The sequence below is a fragment of the Argentina silus genome, assembly GCF_951799395.1.
Source record: "Argentina silus genome assembly, chromosome: Y".
Taxonomy (NCBI): domain Eukaryota; kingdom Metazoa; phylum Chordata; class Actinopteri; order Argentiniformes; family Argentinidae; genus Argentina; species Argentina silus.
The window spans coordinates 41,134,092-41,143,603 of record NC_139654.1 but is presented as its reverse complement, the minus strand read 5'-3'; the positions used below and the strand labels follow the sequence as shown (position 1 = coordinate 41,143,603).

The 9,512-nt window shown below is 40.2% G+C and overlaps 1 long non-coding RNA gene across 1 annotated transcript; it reads right to left on the bottom strand.

The window, feature by feature from the left end:
* Positions 1 to 2,487: 2,487 nt before the first annotated feature.
* On the bottom strand, positions 2,488 to 6,215 carry LOC310823823. The gene is made up of 3 exons (XR_014554970.1): positions 6,127 to 6,215; positions 5,526 to 5,804; positions 2,488 to 4,723 (listed from the first exon to the last, which is right to left on the bottom strand). It is a non-coding gene; the product is annotated as an uncharacterized lncRNA (long non-coding RNA).
* Between the last annotated feature and the right edge of the window lie 3,297 nt (positions 6,216 to 9,512).

Sequence of the window (9,512 nt, the reverse complement as noted above, 5' to 3'; positions counted from 1 at the left end):
CAAAATTATGCATATTTTAGAAAACAGGTAATCAATTCCATTTTACATCACGGAAATAATAAAATGGTTGTGTTCATTTATGGATTTCAAATTATTTTTAGGTTACCCAGCTTGGAAGCATGGGTTTTAGGAGTAGTCTAACCAGTGTGATATCAAAGCGCAAGTTGCTATCGGTATATTAAGGAGTGAGCTAAGACAGAAAGACTTGTGTTCTCTATGACAACTGCATCGTAATATGGCAACATACGTGGGCTAACATTAGACAGATCACAGAAGCATGACAAACATCTCTGCTGCCATAAGTGGGGCAATCAGGATGATGGGGGTTCTGTAATTTATACTGACAGAACAAACTGTCTTTTAAAATTTCGGTGATGGGCAGTGGATTACAAAATAGGGGGGGAAGGTGTGGAGTGGGGGAAGGTGAGCGAATTTGTCTGTTGGAAAATTCATACAGTCGCCATACGTTCGCAACAAAGTAATGTCTGCTAGTTGAGAGAGCCATCCGCTTGGCCAGCTCGCAAGTTTCTTTCCATGTAATGTTAGGGAGGCCTACTGCAATCCCTTACTGTTAGCTGGTTTAGGCAGCTAGCGGTGGTGCATCTCTCTGCTGTTTGACTAGTCAAAAAGTATAAAAAATTAACTTCAACTGTCAATAGTGGATTTGTCAGTTATCAATGGCTGGTACATTTTTATTTAATATCCGCCAAATATTAAATCATGATGCCAGTTATGATAAATGTTTGAAATGTAGTATCTTTGAGTATTATGAAAAGCGCTATACAAAATAATTGCATTATTATTATTATTATTATTGTTATTATTATTATTACATTGAGTGGACGAGAGAAGGCTGCCCTTGCTGAAAATTCACATAGTATTATGATGTTTTTAATGATAACAACTGTTTCAACAACAATTTTTCTATCCAGTCTCAATCCCACTGAAACCCAAAATCTTTACTCCTGTCTGGCATGAAAATCCCTAACTTCATTATTAAAGTCGACTCAGGCTTATTCATGTCAGATTGCGCTAAAACTTGTCTGTGCTGAAAGAGAATGTGTGACAATGTTATGAGTGGATAGGAGTTTGTCCCATTGCTTGGTCCTCATTAAAATAACCTGATATTTTAACCATTTCGACTCTGTAATTCATGAGCTGCTAAAAAAACATCCTTCAAAGCTCTTGTCACCGCCTTGTGGTGGCTTTCGGCAGCACTTCAAACCTTGTGTCTCCTCCAGCAGCGCCATTGAGGTAGACCACCGCTGGGATAGTGGCGTGAACCGATTAACCACTGGCCCACTGTATAATAAAATAAGTCATTGTGAAACCCATGTCCCACTCCTTCCCTGACTTACCCTGTTTTTAACATAATACCGTTGTTACAATTTCAAAATGGTCCTTACAATGGCCAAAATGGCCCACCCAAAATGTGGTCCTCTGTGGCTCAGTTGGTAGAGCATGGTGCTAACAATGCTTAGGTTGTGGGTTTGATTCCTGCTGGGACCATATATACTGAAATGTATGCACTCACTGCAATGTAAGTCGCTTTTGGATAAAAGCGTCAGCTAAATGGCACTGTTATGAACAGTTTACCCATTTCAGCCTATTAGACCTTATTGTTCCCCACCTGTGTGTGTACAGTATATGGGCTACAGAAAAGGGCACGAGATCCATGCGCGTGGAGATGGACAAATTTGTCACGATTACAGACATTTGGAACACTTTTGCATATAACTCAATTGCTTGTTATAACCAAGCAGAAAACATCAATATTTGTTTTGAATGTGGTTTGCATGGTGGAGTATAAGAGCTGCTGGATTTGTCTGTGGACAGACACATTTGCGTAAAAGCGCATAGCCAATGAAAGAAGAAGCGATTTTGTTCTTTTTTTTACACTAGCAAATTGTACAAACCTTCTTGCACATGTCATTATTGCTTCAGATTTGTGTTCTGCTTTACTTGTTATCAAGTATTGGTGCTTCACATTTTACTGTGTTATTTGTACTGTACAGTTACACCAATTATATCTGTCGATAAGTTATATTCAATATGTAAGCTTTTATTTGCTCTTTAAAATACAAAATGTGGTATTCCAATGATTCTTAAGTGCTGACTAAACTACTGACTACTTTTGATCTGTCCCATGACCACCAGGAACAAGACAGATGAGTGCAGATGAGGTCGAGCTATCACCTCAACTCCAAACTAACCCTGAAATGCTTAGGCTCAATGGGATTCCTCTCAAGTAGACCTAATGTTAAAATAAAGCAAGGTTGATACTGAATTAAACAGGCTGAGCCATGGGCTACGAATATAGTAATGTCCCTCACACAAACAGTGCTCTCATCATGACTACCATATTACCCAAAACTGTGGGCTGATTTCAAATAATGCTATTAAAGCAAGGTTAAATCACTACATCCACACAAATCAAAGAATCAGTCATGTAAATCATCAAAGCTTTATAGGGCACGTAATGTGGGTTAACTGGACGCCAGACTCTGTAGGACAGATGACTAATAGCTCCTTCGGTTTACAAAAATAATATACATTGATTGATGCTTGAATACTATCCCTGGGCTCCAAATGAATCAAATAAACACAACAACATGGCCTTCAAGAGGCAACAATCCCTCGATAGCAAGAGATGGGATGGGACAGGAGAGAAAATCTTATTTTGGAAACAAAACTTTTCTGTAAGCACATTTTCCCCATGGCACTGAGTACTAGGCGTGATTCGAACAGTATAGGCAGACAGACAAACTATGCGCCTCTCATTCTCCCGTTTATCATGACTTCAAACTGGCTCCCAACCTACCCAAATATGTGGGCTTCATTTAAATAAGTATATACAATGCCCTCCATAAGTATTGGAAGGAGGAAGCATTTTGTCTTCTTTTAGCTCTATATTCCAGTTTTTATACAACAGTTTGGATTTTAAATCAAACAATTACTACTACTACGGTCAAAGTAGAGATTCTCAGGTTTAATTCAATTTAAACATAGTCCCCCTATTTCAGGGCTTCAAAAGTATTGGAAAAATCATATAATGTCCAATAAATATTCAATTGGATTTAAATCTGAAGATTTACTTGGCCAGTCAAGAACTTTCCGCTTTTTGGCCCTGAAGACCTCCCTATTTGCTATGGCAGTATGTTTGGGGTCATTGTCTTACTGTATGATGAAGTGCCATCCAATGAATTTTAGAGCCATTTGTTTGTACTCGAGCAGACAATATGTTTCTTTACACTTCAGAATACATTCTGCTGCTGCTGTAACATCATCAATTAAGACAAGTTAGCCAGTTCTTGTGGCAGCTATACATGCCCAAACCATAGCACCATGGCTCACAGATTACGTGGTATGCTGAAAATCTTGCAATTGCTGAGCTCACCAGTGCTTTCATTCTTTGTTAATGAAGTTACAAACTGTTGATTATGGTAAGTCTAAGGTTTTGGCTATGTTTACAGATTTTTTCATTGACGTCTCTTTGGTCCTCATGTTGACAGACAGCAATAGCAGACTTCAAAGACAAATGCAAGCCGAGAATCAAGACTAGACATTGACAGCTCTCTTATGCCTGCACAAATTATGACGGAACACACCTGACTAACCAGAAACACCTGTCAAGCCAATTAATACTTTTGGTGCCCTGAAATAGGGGGACTATGCATAAAAGGGTTGTCATTTCTAAATGGTCAAACCAATCTTAAAAAATTAAACATTGAATTAATGTTTCAAATCCAAACTGTTGGAGTATAGAATACTAAAAGAAGACAAATGCTTCCTCTCTCCAATACTTATGGAGGGCACTGTATATATAAGTGTAGCGCCCCTTTGCTGGTCTGAGCAATTAATAGGGGTGGCTAACCTGAATTCTTTAAATAAAATGGTATCTCTACCTATTATTGTATGTTTACTTTGTCTATTATATATTAACACAGTCCCACCAATTACTTGTCTTTTATTCAAATCAGTCCTCTTTCATTTATATTAAATCCCCAAAATAGAGTACATGAAATTAAATACAATAACTCTTAACATGCACATACAAATATCAAAATGTAAATGGTAAACACTGTAAACCTCAATTAAAAGAAATAAAACCTATTCTAAAGCCGGCAATGATAACTACGACAACAATACCAAAGTCCAGTGCGTTGCAGGCCTGGCGCGTGTAGCTTGCGTGCGTTGTAGCTCACCTAAAATGGCGGCTCCTTCACTCCCACGAGATAGACGACACACCAAACTCCCAGTTCCGTAAGCCGGCAGCCTCGCGAAGCTCCTCTCTCGGCAACCGGGGTAGTTCTCTCCAACGGCAGGACTCTTTGGTACTACTGTCTCTCCCGGTGGCTATCGACGTTTGGAACTCCCTTGTTGGTCGAACACACAGCCCATAAGCCTCCGAAGGAAAAACTAGCTATCTCACTTCTGAGCTAGGCTAGGCTAATCCAGTTGGTTGACCGTCGGAACGGTTACTCCTCTACAGAGAAAGTGTTCCTAAACAGGTCATACGCCGAACGTAGTACTTTGTAGAGTTCACGGGTTGTGTACTCGCATTACCTTGTTCTAAACAAGAAATAAGTGGGCTACCTATTTCCACACTATTAGATTTCACAGCCAGCAGTATATTACATCCGTTCTCTTTCTTCGCCTTCTCCCAACTCACGTCTCCTTCTCCTCCACCTCACACCTGACCTCCAACTCACTTTTTCATTGGCTTATGAAAATAAACAAAATGCACAAACGTTATATTTGAATATTTTCTCACAGAAATCAAAAGTAAATTCTTTTACAATATTGCCAGCATTGTGAACATAGTATAGAATAAAACAAAATACATTTCACATCATGTAAATAATTCAACACATGAACTTAACCCATGAAACTCTATTCATTTTGCACAATATCCAATACCAAACATAGTAATAGTTTTACCCTTTTTAGTCCTATGTATTCTATTAATGAACTTATTCTATATATACTATTTATTAATTAATGAACTTTTAATAGTTAGGCCTAATTTCCATAGGGCTACAGATATATATCTTAGCCAGAATGAGCCAGTGGCAGATTACTATTGGGTATGTGGAGAAGGCAGGCTAATGGCGGCATTACCCGCTGATTGGTCAGGAATATGTGCTAGGGTTCGGAATTGGAATAAATATCATGACTTTAAAATACCTCTCCGCACGTTTTAAAGTTTGATCAGTCTAAATAGCTTGAACGCTGTAGGAGGAGTAGCATACCAAAAAATCGGAAGAATTGGAATAATAATGATAAGAAAAAGAAGAATAAGTATGAGCAATAACAATAGTTAGACTCTCTCTGAACCACTCAATATTTGTTGTGAAACAACACAGCACAAGTCCAAAATGCATGTAGGTGACTAGCAAGCTAGCTAGTTCAAGCTAAAGCTAACAATGCTACCATTGCTACTAACTGACAAATAGTCATGCCATTACCCAGATACATTTGTTGACTGTGTCTACTACTGTAAAATGTAATTAAACGTCACATACCCGCTTCGAAGTCGCTCTCGCTGTCCTCCCAACGGGAGCCCTGCAAAAAAGAAAAACAACAACAACAACCTGTCGTAGAAACGGCTGCCCCAGTCCACGCACAGCCAATCCTGAAAAACACGAAGGCATTTTTCAGGCCTTCCTTGCTAATGCTAGTGTCGTAGAATTTAAGTTATAATACTTAAAAATAAAAATACCGTTAACCAGAGCTGTTGATTCATTCAAAGACTTTATTCCCGCAGAACATGAGCCGACCCCGTTATCTCCTCAGTCACCTGTCTTTATAGATTTCACACAGGTTAACGCCTTCTATTCAACGTGTTTCTGATTCCTGTCTACATACACCAATAACATTCAAGAACTACATTTCGTCATCAAGTTGTCTAATCAGGCCTTTTGTTCTGACTGTTTGACTTTGTTTATTACTTAATAGTCTTAGTCTTGAATGTTAGTCTTGGTTGCGATAAAAGTTTCCTCTGCACAGCCTCAGCTTTTAACCCACTAACAAAACGGTCACGGAGTGCATCATTAAGATGTGCACCAAACTCACAATGAGTTGAAAGTTGCTTCAAAGCTACTATGTAATCAGACATAGACTCACCGTCTTGTTGAAAACGTTCCGCGATGACAAGCGGTTTCGACTTGTAATGCTCACTGAGCGACTCGCTTAGCTCCTCGTAGGTTTGTGTGTTAGGTTTTTCAGGACTGACTAAATTCTTTGCTAAGTCTGTAGGCATCCGCTCCGATTACCGACAGAAACACGCTGACCTTTTTGTCAGTGTCCACCTCGTTTGCGATCATCCACTGTTCCAGTCTTTCCAAGTAAGATTCGAAATCTTCCTGTCCTTCTTTGTATTCAGCTAACGCACCGATTTGGAAACTAGCTATCTTGCTAGCTTGTAGTCGCCTTTAGCTACTTAGCTTCCGTTTGCTAGCCTCTTTCTTTCGAGCTACAAAGTTCGTTTATTGCGTTCTACTTGCTGCAAAGTTGTCTCTCGTCACTGAGATCATCTTTCATTAGATATCCCATCCTCGTCGCCAAATTGTAATATATTTAGAGTTATATATATTCACGGTTTCAATAACGGAGACCGAACATTACGTGGATGCTCGTTTACTGATCAATTTTAAGACAGAGTACAGCGCATGTGCACAACAGCTAAGGACTCTTACACAGCCAATAGGGAAAGCCCTTATTAATACATTGGAAACACAAAGTTGTAATAATGCCAATACATTACAGTGACGTATTTTTGTGTACATTACAGTGACGTATTTTTGAAAAGTGTTGAAAATACATGTCATGCATCAGTATTACAGAATAATTAGTGCTACTGACAATTGTCGTTGCTAGGATTGCGTGTTTCTTGTGCCATTTCCCCAGCAACGTGTGTGTAAGACTAGAGTGGTAGGTTAGAACAGAGCCAAATAAGGTGTAATTAAGCCATTACAACAACAACAATCAAATGACCACACAAACCTGACATCACTGTCCTGCCCTCCCATCAGGCAGAATATCTAGCATGTGTGTGTGAGTGTTGTACATAGTCAGAAGGTAGTCCTAGATGATGTACCAGGAAGAACGAAACCCAGATAACAATTCCCAAACCTATCACTAGGTAACATAGAGTAGGCCATTAGAACACAAATCCAATAAGTGTTGTTCAATATGCTTCAGCTGGGTAGTTGAGACCTAGTGACTTTGGAGTCTGCTATTGATGTCTGTCAACATGAAATCTGTCAAGAAATCTGCCTTATTTCACTCTATGAGAAATAGAAATAGAAATTCAGTAAAGTGTCTTATTGGTCAATAATGGTCTGTAATGAGAGTTGGTGTCATTACAGATTCACACAAAACAAACTCAAGCAGTAGTCAGTCACCATTTCAAGTTATATTTAATAGTCTAGGACAGTTCAGATTAAAATACATGTTCATCTGGGTTTAAAGGTGAGAGCATAAAACCTCTTCTGATAGAGAGGGACTTCAGAAATGTAATTGGATATAGGGCCATCGCAGATTTTGTCCACAGCCACTCCCATGGCAGTCATAAAAAACAATTCAAAAAAACATTGCTAATGCTTATATGTGAAACACCAAATTTCCTGATTCATGGCTCATTCTGAGAATTGGAATCATATACCAGCTATATACTAACTATGTATAACTTTGGTTTGTGGTCTCACTGAGGTCCAGCTCTCCACCCAGGGCACTGCAGAAGGACACAGCACGCCTCACCGCCCCCCTCTCACCTCTCACAGGGACCAGGTACAGGAGCTGCAGGAGGAGGGCTTTGCTGGAGCTGAGGGGAGACAGAGGAGGGAGCGTACATTGTACAATGAGAAATCCTCCTCATCAGAGATCAGTGTGTCTGTCCTTACGCCAGACGGACTGTGTCTAAGTGGAATAGCTGGTCTAGTCTGACCTCCTCTACCTCACAGTCTTAGTTAAAGCTAAAGCTAACAATGCTACCACCGTTGCTACTGACGGACTAACAGTCATGCCATTACACAGATGCATTTGTTTACTATGTGTCTACTGTAAAATGTAATTAAACGTGACATACCTACCACCGAGGCATTTCTCAGTACCTTTCGTTGCTAATGCTCATGGCTTAGTTATGCTAGCTCTCAGAAAACCAGCGGGTTCTCCTCAATGTAAACATCAACAGAAGTGTGTTGCTGTGTAGCGCTGGATCAACCATTCCATAGAATGCTGCTCATGTTCTATTTCTCGAGGTCACATGGTAACGCATTTTTGAAAAGTCTTTATGATGCATGTCATCTATGATTATTATGAATTATTTTCAAAATGGTGTGTTGCTATGCAACCTTTCAATATAGAACATTAGCAACATTCTATGGAATGTTCAGTCCGCTCCAGATAACAACAGACTTCAGTTGATGTTCACATCGACACAAACCTGCTGATTTTCTGAGCAAAACGGACTGAAAAATGCCTCGGTGTTTTTCAGGATTGGCTGCGCGAGTGCTGGACTGCGGTCTGCCGTCTCGATGACGGGTTGTTCGTGTTTTCTTTTTTGCAAGGTTCGCGATCGTGAAGAGGAAAGCGACAGCGACTTTGAAGAGGGTATGTGACATTTAATTACATTTTACAGTAGACAGCTGGCAGAACATCAGGTTAGTTCATTCACTTCAATAGTCTCACATTGATTACCTGTGCCTGTATTGGGTCCTTCTTTTTAATATCATTGCTATTTTGTTGTAAACGTTTTTGTCTTTTGTTAGATTAGCCATGTCAACTCATAGGCATCCTCTATGAGCTGGTTCTGTTTGGGGTGATGGTGGGGAGGCCCCTGGGGGTGGTGAGTACTGTTCTTATACTGAAGACTGTTACAGGGTGACTTTGTTGACAAGTTCATATGACTCTCTGCTCTCTCCTCCTATGTTTGCTGTTAGCAACCTGGTGGTTTTGTGGAGCGTCTGTACTCTCTCCTACACTCCTGCCTGCCTGCCAGCAACATGAAACCAGAGGCTGAGAGATGCCTGCTGCACCTGAAGGTACAGACAAGTTCTGATGTTGTTACTGTTCCTTCTCTCTAGTATTTAGCATCCAATCTATTGTTCAGTTTAAATGAGTACTGTGAACTAGCAGTAACTCAGAGCCTTACCTCAGGGCGGGCTGATGATGCTTCTGGACGACATGTTTGGTCAGGAGGTTCCCTGGTACTTCAACACGGAGTCTCTGGTCGTTGGAGTCTCGAGCCTCCTGGAGCACCACCTTCAGCTTCTCATGGCGTCCTTCTGAGGGGGCACACACACACACACACACACACACACACACACACACACTTGCTATTAAGTAATCGGAATAAGTCATTTTAAATGATTGGAAGTAATTTTATTCTTACCACTAAAGTTGCACTCCCCCTCCCCCTCTCTTTCTCTTTTTTTCTCTCTTTCGTTTTTAGGAATTCCACAGGGTCAGACTCCATCGGTAACCGCAAAGGATACTTCAGTGAAATCCAA